The sequence below is a fragment of the Rana temporaria genome, chromosome 4 (assembly GCF_905171775.1).
Source record: "Rana temporaria chromosome 4, aRanTem1.1, whole genome shotgun sequence".
Classification (NCBI taxonomy): Eukaryota; Metazoa; Chordata; class Amphibia; order Anura; family Ranidae; genus Rana; species Rana temporaria.
Window position 1 is genome coordinate 317,122,909 of NC_053492.1, and position 16,468 is coordinate 317,139,376.

A 16,468-nucleotide genomic window follows, 5' to 3' on the forward strand; every position below is an offset into this window, starting at 1 on the left:
GCATGGATGGGCACTGATAGGTGGCACGAATGGGCATAGATGGGCACTATCGTATGTGTTGTACTAATGGATGCCAATCAGTGCCAAACAATGCCTGCCAATCAGTGATGCCCATTGTGGGCACTGATTGGCATCCATTGCGGCACTGATTGGCATCCATTTTTTGTGTCCTCCTCATCCCTGGTGGTCTAGGGTGGCATACTTTTTTTTTTTTTTTTTTATTCCCGGTTGGTCTAGTGGCCATGCCTGGTGGTCCAGTGGGCATCCTCGGGGGGGCTGTGCTGATAATCGATCAGCACAAACCCCCCTGTCACAGGAGCAGCCGACCGGCTCTCCTCTACTCGCGTCTGACAGACGCGAGTGAGGAAAAGCCGATTACCGGCTTTTCCTATTTACATCGTGATCAGCCGTGATTGGACACGGCTGATCACGTGGTAAAGAGTCTCTGTGAGAGACTCTTTACCTTGATCGGTGTTGCGGGGTGTCAGACTGACACCCTGCACCAACGATCGCCGCGATGCGCGCCCCTGGGGGTGCGCAGCGGCTCAGAATCCTGAGGACGTCATATGACGTCCAGTCAGGATTCTACAACCACTTTGCCGACATCAATTTGTCATTGGCGGGCGGCAAGTGGTTAACCACTTAATTACTGGGCACTTAAACCCCCTTCGTGCCCAGACCAATTTTCAGCTTTCAGCGCTGACGCATTTTGAATGACAATTGCGTGGTCATACAACACTGTACCCAAATTATATTTTTATCATTTTTTTCCCATAAATAGAGCTTTCTTTTGGTGGTATTTGATCATCTCTGCAATTTTTATTTTGTGCGCTATAAACAAAAAAAGACAGAAAATTTTGAAAAAAAACACAATATTTTTTACTTTTTGTTATACTAATATCCCAATTTTTTTTTTAAAAAAATAAAAATTTCCCTCGGTTTAGGCCGATACGTATTCTTCTACATATTTTTGTTAAAAAAAATCGCAATTAGCGTGTATTAATTGGTTTGCGCAAAAGTTATAGCGCCTATAAAATAGGGGATAGATTTTTTTTTTTTTTTTTACTAGTAATGGCGGCGATCTGCGATTTTTTTTGTCAGGCCTGCGATATTGCAGCGGACGTAATCGGACACTTTTGACACAATTTTGGGACCATTCACATTCATACAGCGATCAGTGCTATAAAAATGCACTAATTACTGTATAAATGTGACTGGCACTGAAGGGGTGTGTATCCTGGGTGTGTATCCTGGGTGTGTTCTAACTGTGTGGGGGAAGGGGACTGACTGGGGGAGGTGAGCGATGCTGTGTCCCTATGTACAAGGGACACAGATCGGTCTCCTCTCTCCCTGACAGGACATGGAGCTCTGTGTTTACACACAGAGCTCCACGTCCCTGCTGTCACCGCTGATCACGGGTACCTGGCGGACATCACGCCCGCGAGGCACACGCATCGGCTTCCCAGCGATGCGCCGGGCACAGTGTTTCCCCGCAGCGCGCCCCCAGCGGCACGCACATGGAATGTAAACAGGACGTCCAGGGACGTCCACCCGGCACTTAAGAGCCGCGCTGTGGACGTCTTTCGTCTATAGCGCAGATCTCAAGTGGTTAAGGGTACATTTTTTTTATAAACATACAAACATGCATGTGGAGCGAACATCGCTCAATCCATAACAGAATATAGTAATCTGGTATATATTCAGTAGATACATAACAACCCAATAGTCGTAGTTCTATTCTTTGTAGCATGTTTTTACAGGCAAGTGTTTTTATGCTTCATACATTTTTGTAGGAGGAGGAGATTGGTTGTTGATAATTATACAACTGTGATAGTCTGTACTCTTGTGCACAGACTAGACTAGAACATACTGCAAGGATTTGTGGTAGCTAGGGATGAGCTTCGTATTCGAGTCGAACTCATGTTCGACTCGAACATCATATGTTCGATCGTTCGTCAAATTACGAACGTTTTGGGCCATTTGCGCCAAATTCGAGTTACGTTTCACAGCCAATAATTCACTGCGGCATTGCAGTGCATTGCTTGCTGATGATTGGCCAAGCATGCACTATGACCCGCATGCTTGGCCAATCACAGCTTGCAATAAATGGAGAGCCATAATTGGCCAAAACCCAGGGTGGCTTTGGCCAATTATGGCTCAGGGGGTTTAGTACACGCCCCACACTATAAAAGGCTGCCTGCAGGTCAGCCTTGTGTAGTGTGTTGCGGTGGTTAAAAGAGAGAAGACAGAGAGAGAGAGTGTCCTTTTTAGTAGGTAGATAGACCAGGCAGGCAGGCTAGTCAGTTATAGTTACAGTGTGTAGAGGATATATATGCATCCCAGGTGTTGTATATATATTTATACACTGTATAGTTTAGCTAGATCAGCTCTACCTAATTTACTGGCAGGCAGGTGATTGTGCTAGCTGAAGTATTCTCACGTGGTGTATTGCCTGTGTCCTCTGCAGTGTGCACCATAAAGCTATGTGGTGTGTACTGCCCGTGTCCTCTGTAGTTTGCACCTAAAGATACTTGGTGTGTACTGCCCATGTCCTCTGCAGTTTGCACCTAAAGCTACGTGGTGTGTACTGCCTGTATCCTCTGCAGTTTGCACCTAAAGCTACGTAGTGTGTGTACTGCCTTTGTACTCTGCAGTTTGCACCTAAATATACTTGGTGTGTACTGCCCGTGTCCTCTGCAGATTGCACCTAAAGCTACGTAGTGTGTACTGCCCGTGTCCTCTGCAGTGTGCAGTGTGCACCTAAAGCTACGTGGTGTGTGTACTGTCTGTGTCTGTGCTATTTTCTCAATGATTTTCATCCATATGGCAGGGACCAGACATTACATTACAGCCGCAAGCAGTTTTTAATTACTTTTTCCTTATAGTAATCTAATTTTGTGCAGGGACAGTTCCACGTGCCACTTCACAGGCATACTATAGACACCCAGCAGGTACAATATTTAAAGGAATTTTTCAAGCATTTATTTAAGCATTATTAAAATCACTGCTCCAGAAAAAACGACCGTTTTTAAAACTTTTTTTCCATTGATACATGTTCCCTGGGGCAAGACCCAGGTTCTCAGACATTTTACGACAATAACTTGCACATTAGGCTTTAAAATTAGCACTTTTGAATTCGAACGTTCGAGTCCCATAGACGTCAATGGGGTTCTAAATGTTCGCATGAACGGTCGGTCCGTTCGAAAGTGCTGGTGCGAACCGAACGGGGGGGGCGTTCGGTTCATCCCTAGTGGTAGCATCATATCTCCCAATCCTATATATCTGGGCCCAAGGTTTTTGTAATATTGTTCCTTGCCTTTCTGCTTCCACAAAGCCAACCTGATTGTTGTGTATGAGCTGTTGGAGGCATACATGTTGATATACAAAGCCAATATCTTTGAGAACAGTGTTCAACAAAGATATTTAATTGGTATCTTTATCCTCCTTTCCGAAGGACTGTAATGTGAGCATGGAGTAAATCAGCATGTGGGGGGTTAACAGCGGATAGTGAGTTACACGCCGCTAAGATGTGATTGGCTAGGTGTCCCTGAAACTGTTTATAGTACAATCAAGGAAGGCTATCTGGCCCAGGGGCTTCACCTGTTTAGTGTTTTATATCACCCATGACTGATTCTCAGCTGTAAAAGGGGCTTCTACAATCCTCCATTCCTATTTGTTTAATTTTGGGAGCTTAAAGTAAACCCGATTAATGAATTTTGACCTGGGCACATATATCTGTTGTGTTTACTTATATCTCCCCATAGCCCTATGTCCGTGTCTATATGCTGCTCTGTTCTTCTGTTATCAGCATTAAACTTCAGCATGATAACTTCTGACAAGTTCTCAGAGACGGGCGATAAAAATAGCGGAAAATATGTGCTGGGGTGGGTGCTATAAATAGATTTGCAGAGAGCTTGTCTAATTATAGCACAGCTCTGTACATTCATTCCTTCCTCTGCCTATGTGGAATGGGGGTGTGTGCCTTTCCTCCAATCAGCTGTCACACAGTGTATGACAAGACTCCCCTTCCAATGTTGAAGCAGATATACAAATACAACTTATATAGGGGGATTTGTTTCATCTCTGTGTATCATCTGAGGCTATTCACTTCACTGGGTATATGTGAGGGTTTACATCCACTTAAATAGGAGGCAATATGGACCCAGGTGTAGTGTCTGTTGAGAGAAATGTTGGCAAATTGTATCATGATTTGTAGTAGCCACTGAAGGCCTGAGATTTTTTTTGTTTTGTTTTAGCCACCCTGCTTACATAGGGCATTGACAAGAGTTTACCACATGTATTAACTGATTCATAGAACATTGGGTGGTATTTAGCCTTAGCTTTGCCCAGTAACAGTTACTTAAGAGAATTTTAGGCCAGGGTTATCTTGGATTTGGTCTCCGTACCCTGGGTCAATTAAAAGGTAGTTCTAAGGTGGCAATGGTTTTTAGCAACAGTTCTTGTCTAGTGCCCTCTCTTTCTTATGTCTTGCACCATGTTGGATGAGGATCCCTCTGACAAGTTGGATTGTGATAGTGGTGTGGACGAAGAATGTGATGTTGTCGATGGATGTCAAAGTCACTGAGAAAGGCCCTTATGTTTCACTAGGAAGTGGTTGATTCATGAATAAACTTTGTGTATTGGCTGATAAAAAAAGTGTATTCTTCATTGGATGCCTGTTAGATGCACTGGATGTCACATAGTTGATATGAATGTAGTAAATGTTTCAGTTTCCTTAGTACTGGACTAAGTAGTGGACTTACGAGAAAACAAAATTGCGTTGGCATGGGATGTTTTATGAGCGACCACCCAGGCCACGAGCAGCAAGAAAGAGGCTGTTTTCCCCAGCTAGCATTGAAGCAGTTGAAGTGCCAAACTTGCATTTTGGTGCTGGGCGTGGGGCTGTTTGGGGAACATTTTTTTTATTCTGCTGCAACAACTTGCGGAAGGAAAACCTGGTGTGGGAAAGTTGCTACTGGAGAAAGTGAGTTGGGTGATGATAAGCACATCTTTTAGTTTCAAAGATTCACTCTGGTAAAGGGCAAACAGCCTATGACCATAGGATTGTATGCTTAAGTATTGGTTCTGCCAGCCCTTCCCCTCTTGTACCTAGAGAAAGAAAAGGCCAATAAGCACCGAAGGGGGGTTAAAATAAGTGTTCCATCAAATGTGATAGCTCCACAAAACCTAATTAGGTTCCCCTCACAGTATCATTCTCGGCTGCCAATATTATTATCCAAAATACATTGCTGTGCCTACCCAAGTTTGCTTGACTTGGATAGGGACAGCCTTGGGACAGCCTTGGGAGAGAAATAAAATAATACACACATAGTTACATAGGGCCAGATTCACGTAGCCCGGGCGCAAATAAACTTTTCCGATTTAAGTTACACCGCCGCAATTTTTCCAAGTTAGTGCCCGATCCACAAAGCACTGACCTGGAAATTTGCGGCGGTGTATCCTAAATCCGGCCGGCGCAAGGCGGGCCAATTCAAATGGGGCGAGTCCCATTTAAATTAGGCGCGCTCCCGACGCAAATGTCCCGACGTGCTTTGCGCGAAGTTACGATGCGCCGAGGTTTTGTGAATCGTGACGGGTAAAAAAGAGTTGCGCCAGGAAAAAAAAAAATGTAAAAAAAAATTGACAGCGACGCGGGAAAGACGGGTACACTTTTACATGGTGTACTAACTTTACACTTTGTAAAAGGTACCCTATCTTTGCGACGGCAAACTAACACTTATGGCGACTTAACGAAGGGAAAAAGCTTTGTGGATCTCCGTAAGTGCTAATTTGCATACCCGACGCTGGTTTACGACGAGAACTCCCCCCAGCGGCGGCCGCGGTACTGCATCCTAAGATCCGACAGTGTAAGTCCATTACACCTGTCGGATCTTAGGGCTAGCTATGCGTAACTGATTCTATGAATCAGTCGCATAGTTAGAAACAGAGATACGACGGCGTATCAGTAGATACGCCGTCGTATCTCGTTTGTGAATCTGGCCCATAGTTTGTAAGGTTGAAAACAGACACCAGTCCATCACCCACACTTTGCCTCCTTTTATTACTTTCTAAGTAACTGATCTGGAGCTAGCAAGCAATTAGAAATCCAAAATTGATTCAGAACTCTGGATCTGAAAACCTGTTCCAGTTCAGTACCTTAGAACGCACTGAAGTCATTGGATCAGTATGACAGCCAATCAACTAGCTTCTTCAGACAACAAAGTCAGCAATGGCAATCCCTGTATTCTCTCAATATATGTTTTCCATAAGGAAAGATACTCAAAATACAAAATTAATGGGACATTTTCAGGTACCTTTGAGTCATGATACATATAAAAGACAAGGGGTATATCTTATAAGCTTTTCACTTTATTTACATCACATAAGACCATTAATCCTTAAAACCACATATTAGACCTGGTATTTCAAATGCATATCCACAATTTTTAGAAAGAATTGTGTCAGGTCCATAAATATTGGGACATCGACACAATTAGGGATACTCCAGGCTTTGCTGTACTTTCTCCTGAACTGGAGGCCTCTGGCCTGCACTGCTTCTCCTCTGACTGTGTTTTGCTCTGCTCTGCCAGGAACTGTGTGAAGCACTAGACTGACTTAAACAGGAAGTACAATCCCTTATAAGGGCCTGATGAGACTGAAGCCCATTGGTTGAGAGCTCTGGATCATAGAGACTGACCTGTATTCCCTTGGAACTTGCATTCAAAGTTTGTTACAAGTTAAAGTATAACACAACACAGTAAGGTCTTGTCTAGCACTTAGTCCTCCTGACTCTAATACACTCTGACTGAACATGAGATGGCTGACTAAACCTCTTAAAGCTATACACACCTAATAAATGTATTATCAACCATAACAGTGTAAATCACATCATGACTAGCTGAGTCCCTGCAGGGGAGACCCCACAAGCCGAAGGCCTCTGTCAGGGAAGGTTCCCCCTGCTGGTGTTACTGCCTGGTATTTGGTGTGCAGTACTGTGGCCCACCACCAGGTGTCTCCCGACAGCCTTGGACTGTCGGGGGAGTTCTTCCCTGGTGGTGTTATGTTATCCTTGGGCTGCAGTACTGGCGTCCACCAGCGGGGGATTCTTGGCAGTGTGGAGCATAAAGCCCTTCCTGCGTTCAGGTGTGACCTGAACGCAATTAGCAAGCATATATATACCCGGCGTGTGCAATTCTAATCTTTTTGGCTATATACACCACCACAATGGATTTGAAATGAAACAAACAAGATGTGTTTTAACTGCAGGCTTTCAGATTTAATTTGAGGGTATTTACATCCAAATCAGGTGAACGGTGTAGGAATGACAACAGTTTGTATATACGCCTCCCACTTTTTAAGGGACCAAAAGTAATGGGACAATTGGCTGATCAGCTGTTCCATGGCCAGGTGTGTGTTCTTCTCTCATTATCCCATTTACAATGAGAAGATAAAAGGTCCAGAGTTCATTATAAGTGTGCTATTTGCATTTGGAATCTGTTGCTGTCAGCTGTCAACTCTCAATATGAGATCCAAAGAGTTGTCACTATCAGTGAAGCAAGCTATTATTAGGCTGAAAAAAAAAACCCTATCAGAGAGATAACAAAAACATTAGGTGTGGCCAAATCAACTTTTTGGAACATCCCAAATCCCTAAAAAGAAAGAATGCACCAGTGAGCTCAGCAACACCAAAAGACCCAGAAGACCACAGAAAACAACTGTGGTGGATGACAGAAAAAATCTTTCCCTGGTGAAGAAAACACCCTTCACAACATTTTGCCAGATCAAGAACACTCTCCAGGAGGTACGTGTATATGTGTCAAAGTCAACAATCAAGAGAAGACTTCACCAGAGTGAATACAGAGGGTTCACCACAAGTTGTAAAACATTGGTGAGCGTCAAAAACAGAAAGGCCAGATTAGAGTTTGCCAAATAGCATCTAAAAAAGCCTTCACAGTTCTGGAACAACATCCTATGGACAGATGAGACCAAGATCAACTTGTACCAGAGTGATGGGAAGAGAAGAGTATGGAGAAGGAAAGGAACTGCTCATGATCCAAAGCATACCACCTCATCAGTGAAGCATGGTGGTGGTAGTGTCATGGCGTGGGCATGTATGGCTGCCAATGGAACTGGTTCTCTTGTATTTATTGATGATGTGACTGCTGACAAAAGCAGCAGGATGAATTCTGAAGTGTTTCAGGCAATATTATCTGCTCATATTCGGCCAAATGCTTTAGAAATCATTGGACGGCGCTTCACACTGCAGATGGACAATGACCCGAAGCACACTGCGAAAGCAACCAAAGAGTTTTTAAGGGAAAGAAGTGGAATGTTATGCAATGGCCAAGTCAATCACCTGACCTGAATCTGATTATGCATGCATTTCACTTGCTAAAGACAAAACTGAAGGGAAAATGCCCCAAGAACAAGCAGGAACTGAAGACAGTTGCAGTAGAGGCCTGGGAGAGCATCACCAGGGATGAAACCCAGCGTCTGGTGATGGCTATGCGTTCCAGACTTCAGGGTGTAATTGAGTGCAAAGGATTTGCAACCAAGTATTAAAAAAGTGAAAGTTTGATTTATGATTGTTAATCTGTCCCATTACTTTTGGTCCCTTAATGCACATATACAAACTGTTGTAATTCCTACACCGTTCACCTGATTTGGATGTAAATACCCTCAAATTAAAGCTGAAAGTCTGCAGTTAAAGCACATCTTGTTTATTTCAAATCTATTGTGGTGGTGTATAGAGCCAAAAAGATTAGAGTTGTGTCAATTTCCCATTGTTTACGGACCTGACTGTATTTTTAATATTTAAAATCTGAATACTTTAAGTCAATCCTGGTCTTAACACTTAGCATCTATGTTTTACAGACTGATATTTGACAGAAGTTTACACAGTCCATAGACTGTAAACAAACAGATACCACGCTGGAAGATAAAGAAAGAAGCAGCTGGCAAAAAAACCCCATCAAAATGCATTGTAAACAGAGCGATAAAATCTTTGCCACGCTAAAAAATTATGCAATAAATCGTTGTGGAAATAACCAAAATTAACTTATGTGATAAGTCTCAAAATAAGTCCAATATTGTGAAGACAAAGGGGGTTATTAACAAAAGGCAAATTCACTTTTCACTACAAGTGCACTGCAAGTGCACTTGAACGTGCAATTGAAAGTGTAATCGCTGTAAATCTGAGGGGTAGATCTGAAATTAGGGGAAGCGCTGATTTTATTATCCAATTATGTGCATTATAAAATTTTGTTTTTTATTTTCCTTTCATGTCCCCATCGGATCTACAGTGACTGCACTTCCAAGTGCACTTTCAGTGTACTTATACTGAAAAGTGGAATTGCCTTTAGTAAACAACCCCCAAAGTCTGATGTGTGGAAATCAAATAAAAAAAGTCAGAATCCCAATTTCATCCAGGATGGGGAGGAAATCAAGTGTGCAAGGGGAAAATTACTATCTAGAGTGTGACTCAACAAGGCATACTACCGCCTTAAAGGAACACTAAAGGCAATTGGTTAGTTCTTGTGGGCGTACTCCCGTGATACAGCAGGCGGCTATAGCCGCTCACTCTATCACTCGCCCCCCCGGTGCGCCGTGTCATTGGATGTGATTGACAGCAGCGCGAGCCAATGGCTGTGCTGCTTTTAATCAACCAATGAAGGAGCCGAGAACCCCGGCCGAGAAGCCAGCGCGTTTACGGCGTGGGACTTTCGAGGGGTCAGGTAAGTAAAGGGGGGTTCGCGGGGGGGGGACGCTAATCCTCTGATGTTTTTTCACCTTAACCACTTAACCCCCGGTCCATATTGCTGCCCAAAGACCAGAGCACTTTTTGCGATTCGGGACTGCGCCACTTTAACTGACAATTGCGCGATCGTGCGACGTGGCTCCCGAACAAAATTGGCGTCCTTTTTTCCCCAGAAATAGAGCTTTCTTTTGGTGGTATTTGATCACCTCTGTGGTTTTTATTTTTTGCGCTATAAACAAAAATAGAGCGACAATTTTAAAAAAATGAATATTTTTTACTTTTTGCTATAATAAATATCTCCCAAAAATATATAAAAAAACATTTTTTTTCCTCAGTTTAGGACGATACGTATTCTACATATTTTTCGTAAAAAAATATCGCAATAAGCGTTTATTGATTGGTTTGCGCAAAAGTTATAGCGTTTACAAAATAGGGGGTATTTTTATGGCATTTTTATTAATATATTTTTTTTACTAGTAATGGCGGCGATCAGCGATTTTTTTTCGGTACTGCGACATTATGGCGGACACTTCGGACACTTTTGACACATTTTTGGGACCATTGGCATTTTTATAGCGATCAGTGCTATAAAAATGCATTGGATTACTATAAAAATGCCACTGGCAGTGAAGGGGTTAACACTAGGGGGCGGGGAAGGGGTTAAGTATGTGCCTGGGTGTGTTCTTACTGTGGGGGGGTGGCCTCACTACTACATTGTATGAACAGAAGATCAGCATTTCCCCCCCTGACAGGAGAATGACGGCGGCTGGTCGGCTAGTAGTTAATGCATAGAATGCATTAAAGGGGTTGTAAATAGGGTTGTCCCGATACCACTTTTTTAGGACCGAGTACAAGTACCGATACTTTTTTTCATGTAGTCGCCGATACCGAATACCGATACTTTTTTTAAATGTCATGTGACAGTTTTCAAACCACAATACAGACTAAGGATATTTTCTTTAGAATTATGAAGAACTCTAACTCAAGACATTATAAAAGAATAAAAATGAGTAAAAATGAATAAAAATGTTTTATTTGCTTGTCACGCAGTAGTAAAAAACTCAAAGAATTTTCATAGAACATGTTGATAAATACAAAAAAAGTATTCTATTTAGGTATCGGGAGCATTTGCGCGAGTACGAGTACTCCCGCAAATACTCGGTATCGGTCCCGATACCGATACTAGTATCGGTATCTGGACAACCCTAGTTGTAAAGGAATTTTTTTTTTTCATAATAAGCATAATAAGCATCCTTTACCTGCAGAGTATGGGGGGGTGTAATGGCGCTTGCCACTAATAAATTATGGATTAAAATAATTAATAAAAATGTGTTTCACTCCTTATTCCTTAAAGAAACCTCCAAACATCAATAACAAATGATGAGAAGGATGAATACCGTGAAGAATAATGAATATCCAAAATATGATTGACTAAAAACCATTAAGGTCATCAGACACTTATCAAATAAATATCTCAAAATGATAATAAATAAAAGTGCGAAAATAAATCCTTCAGTGAGTAAATAGTGACATCAAACATCCAGTGTGTAATATAATAAACAAAAAATTGCAAGAAAAAATTGCAATAAAATAAATATATCAAAAAAGGTCCATGTGCACAATCCCTGTGCTTAAAAAATTCAAACAAATAAATCAGTGCTTCAATAATGTTTTCAAACAGTGCGTAGTGTTTCAAAGAATAATAATCCAAATAAAGTATTTCCAAAGTGCAAATGTGCTTGAAAGATAACTGTAATCCACCGTACAATCTTTAAGTGTAACTGTGCAGAACCAACACCAGTGTATGGTAGTACAAGCCTCTCACCTTAAGAAAGGCTATAATGAGCCTATAATGAAATGCTGAAAAGCCCAGCAGGTATCCCTGTAGATCAATGTTTCTAGGACAGATCCTTCTCCATAATCCCAGCTGCAGCTCTCACAGGTCCCAGCCAGAACGCTCCCAGCATAGATGGCACTCAATAAAACACATATGATATCCCCATAGTGTAGTATGCAAACATGGGTTTTAATGAGAAAAAAGAAATGCACTCACATTTAGAACGATAAAATAAAACATCAGGCAGCATAAAGCTGACAGGCGTGTGTCTCTGAGTAGTCTCCGTTCTTGGCCGCGAACGGAGATGACGTCACCGACGGCTCTCCTGAATCTTGACGCATTTATATATTTGTGTGTATTGTAAACACTCTAGGTTTTGCAGCAACTTATTGATACATTTTGTTTAGGGTTTATTTATTGAGGGTCTATATTAGCGCAAAAGCACTGTCACTTTAATCTTGACGCGTTGCGTGGCAGCCCGACGCCACTTAATCATAAGATAGAGAGCCGTAGATGCACTGGTGACTTTTATAATGCCGCACTCGGCACACGAACTCGGCAGCATAAATTAATAATTCACTGACATAAATATGCAATATATTGAAGACTCATCCGCTTGGGACAATATAAAAACAATTACAAAAGAGCAATTAGTATCAAAACTATATGATACTGACATATCCCTCTGGTGGTGGATAATAGTACTATTTGAACCAAAATTATTACATTGTAAGCCAATGGTATTAAAACACCCTCTAGTGGATAATAGAAGAGTCAACACCTAAATATGAAAAATGGCCATAACAGTGATAATAAAATATAATAAAAATGGACTATGAAAAGTAAGAAGTTTCTTACAATGGAGAGATTAATAGTGATGGGCAAAGGAAGGAATATCTCGGTATGTTAAAGGTAGTAGTCCATATAAAAATATATAAAAAATATTAAAAAATATATATAGAATTATTTAAGTGAATAACCTATAAAATATATTTTAAAAGGAAGATGACAAGGAGACTAATAATTTGAGATAAAACAATTCAGGTCAAACTCTATGTTATGTCCGTTGGGCGCCAAAGTGCACAATTCGTGAATCCATCGAGATTCAGCTTGACTGATCTTTTGTACCTTGTTGTCCCCTCTCCAGTGAGGTTTGTACTTCTCTATGCCCCATACTCTTAATGAGGAGGGGTCTTTATTATGAAAACTCTCATAGTGGCGGGATAGACTATGTTTAGGGTATCCATTTTTTATATTCTGTGTATGTTCACGTAGTCGTTTCCAGAGTGGTCTTTTAGTTCTTCCCACATACTGGATTTTGCAAGGGCACTCCAAAAGGTACACCACCCCTTCTGTTTTACACGAGATGAAATCTTTGATTTTATATTCTTTCCCTGTAAAACTTGATCTAAAGGTTTCTTTTTTCTTTTTACTTTCTTTCGTATGTTTACAAGTGAAACATGTCTTGCATGGATAATAACCTTTTTCATTGAAAAAAGAAAAACTTTTCTTTTCAGGAGGATCCAACACGTTTTTTGCGATTAGATCTCTTAGGGTGGGGGCCCTCCTATATGTGAACAGCGGTTTCTCTGGGAGTATAGATGACAGATGGCGATCAGCTTTAACAATATGCCAGTATTTTCTACAGATTGTTTCTACTTGTTTGTGTTGTACACTGTAGTCCATTATCAATGGAACCCCACCAGGAAAGGTGTTATTTCTTATAGAGTCCTGAATTAAAATATCTCTGTCCAAGGCCATGACATCTTGTATTTTTTTCTCGATAAAATCCTGTTTGTAGCCCTTCTCTATAAAACGTTTTCCAATAAAATCGGCCTGTTCTAAAAAAGTTTCATTTTTTGTACAATTTCTTCGTAATCTTAAAAACTGTCCTTTTGGTATGTTGTCCAACCAGGGGGAGTGGTGGCAGCTATCCAAAGGTAAGTAACTATTTCTATCCACAGTTTTAAAGTGCGTCTGCGTAATTAATTTAGTTCCTTCTTTGATGATTTCCAGGTCTAAAAAATAAATTTTTTCATCGCTTATCTCCCAAGAGAGTTTTATATTTTTTTCATTAGTATTTAAATAAAAACCGAAATCCACAAGACTCTCTCTGTCACCTGACCAAATAATTAAAATATCATCAATATATCGTTTATATAAAAGCAGCTGTTTTGGTTTCCTATTATATAAAATATCTTCTTCCCATTGGGCCATATACAAATTTGCTACACTCGGCGCATATTTCGCGCCCATTGCTATACCGCAGATTTGCTTTTTAATAGTCACTTCTATACCAAAAGTAATTGTGGTCCAGACTGTATTCTAGGCAACTTGCAATGAACTTTTTCTGTATATCCTTGAGGTCGCTAAGGCCGTCCAATGCCCAAATGGTTGCCTGTATGGCCTCCTTGTGATTGATAATAGTATAAAGGGATGAGACGTCCGCTGTAGCCATATATATGGAGTTCTCACCCAGTACAATAGTATCTAATAACTGTATTAAATGTTTCGTATCTCTCAAATACGATTCAGTCTTTTTGACTAGAGGCTGGAGGAACCAATCAATATATTCACCGATTCTGGCCCCCACTGAATTAATTCCGTTAACAATAGGCCTTCCCGGAGGTTCTTCTCTACATTTGTGGATATTCGGAAGAGTGTATATGACCGGGATCCTGCACCCCAATGGTTGTAAGTATCTACCTTCTTTTTTGTTTAGAAGGCCTTTCTTAGTTCCTCTTTTTACAAGGCTGGCCAAGTCATCCTTATACCGAACTATAGGGTTCCCAGGTAGTTTTAGGTAAGTGGTATCATCACTCAATTGTCGTTCAATCTCTTTCTGATATGCCACTTTAGATTGAATGACGATGGCCCCCCCTTTGTCCGCCTGTCTCACCACTACATCTTTTCTTTCTTCTAATTTTCGGATCCCGTTTTTTATATCTCCTGGATCATGTATTTTCTTTATTTTCATATCATGTAAATCCTTTAAAACCATTTGCCTAAATGCTTCAATATGTCCTTCGTTACTTATCGGTGGATTGAAAACGGATTTGTTTCTAAGATTACTGTATAGAACATCACTTTCTGTAGTTATATTTCTAGTTATTCCTTCACCTGGTTTATTAAGCATATATTTTTTAATGTGGAGGCTTCTGGCAAATTTGTTAATATCAACATAGGCGTCAAATTTGTTGAAGTTTTTCCTCGGAGCAAATTTTAAACCTTTATCCAATACTTTTAGTTCTTGTTGTGTGAGTTCAACTCCACTGATATTGATCACACCATCTCCTATTACTCTCTTTTTCTTCTGTTTCTTTGTTCCCGCCCTACATCCTCTCCTTGATTTCCGTGTCTTCCACGTTGATTGTCTTCGGTCCTTCCGGGTGTCCTCATATTCCTTCCTTCCCTGTCCTGATTCCTTCGGGGATCCTGGTTCCTCGGAAATTCGCTCCTCATTTCTCTCGATCTGTGCTCCGGGCTCCAATTCCTTGCTCTCTGCACCCCATAATCCTGATGACGCCACGGGGATTCGTGGCGTCTCTGTTCTAAAAAACGCCTTGGTGATCCATTTCTATTTTCTCTTCTATATGGGACTTGTTGATTAAATGCTCTCATATCTTCATAATGTCTAGGGGTTCTCATCCCTCCACCATCATCGCTTCTCAACTGATTGTAATGATTGTATACAGGAATATTGTATACATTTTCATAGTCTCTTCTATCTCCCGATTGGTAGTATTGATCATCACGTCTTTGGTTTTCATGATTACCATTTCCATTTTGGTAAATATGATTTCTCCACGGAGGTGTCCGGGATCTTCCCCTATTGGCATTCTGGTAAAACGGTTTTGGTGCATTATACGAGTTTTGATTAGGCCGGTTTTGTTTCCAAAATGGTTTCCATCCATTATTGTTACCATTTTTTCTATGTTTATGGTTAGGGGTATTTGTCCCTTGTTGGCTCACTCCAGCCTCAGCACTCTGATTGTCCTCTCTCACATTAGTGGTATTGTGTTCTTGTTCAGGTGAACTTCTATTCGAGGCAATCCCAGATTCTTCCAATTTATTTTGCCACTTGAACACTAGATCATCTTCATAATCTTTCATATCACGCTGATATTTTCTCTTCTTCCTGGCAACAGTCTCCTTATCCTTTTGTTCCATATCCCGCTGGAGTTGTTTAGATAGTGCTATAAATTCTGGTAGCTCCTTGCTACTTTCTAAATTGTTTTTAATTTCTGTGATTGTCCGATCTATAGTTCTAATTTTTCGCTGTTTTCTCTTGATGAGCAGACATTCCTCTTTTCACTTCCTCATTGTTCGTTTTTGCTCAAAAGTTGCTCTATTTCTTCTCTGTTCACTTCCTGCCTGTCTGATTTTACTGACCACCGTGATGGGAGGCTTTACTGCGGTGGTCAGTAACGTGCTCACCCCCTCCTGGGAACTACATCTGTGCGGCAGGACGCTCTCTATGTGTTAGAGACTTCAAGGAGGTGTGAATTACTGGACATGCCGCAATGCATACTGGGAAATGTAGTTCTTACATGAACGAACGATGCAAACCAGGAAGTGAATGAGAGAACAGAAACTAGAATGCCGGAGGTGATATAGATGAAGAAATTTAATAGGTATTTACTTGTTTTTTAACAGAATCATTACACTAATCTGTCTGTCTACCTTGCAGACATTGGCCCAGATTCAGGTAGCTTTGCCCCTTTTTTACGGAGGCACAGCGCACCGTTTTGCCGCTGCACCTCCGTAAATTTCCTGCGCTACGCGCGATTCACGGAGCAGTAGCTCCGAAAATTGCGTGTGCGCACCGGAAAAATGCCCGGCGTAAGCGCGCGCAATTTAAATGATCCCATAGG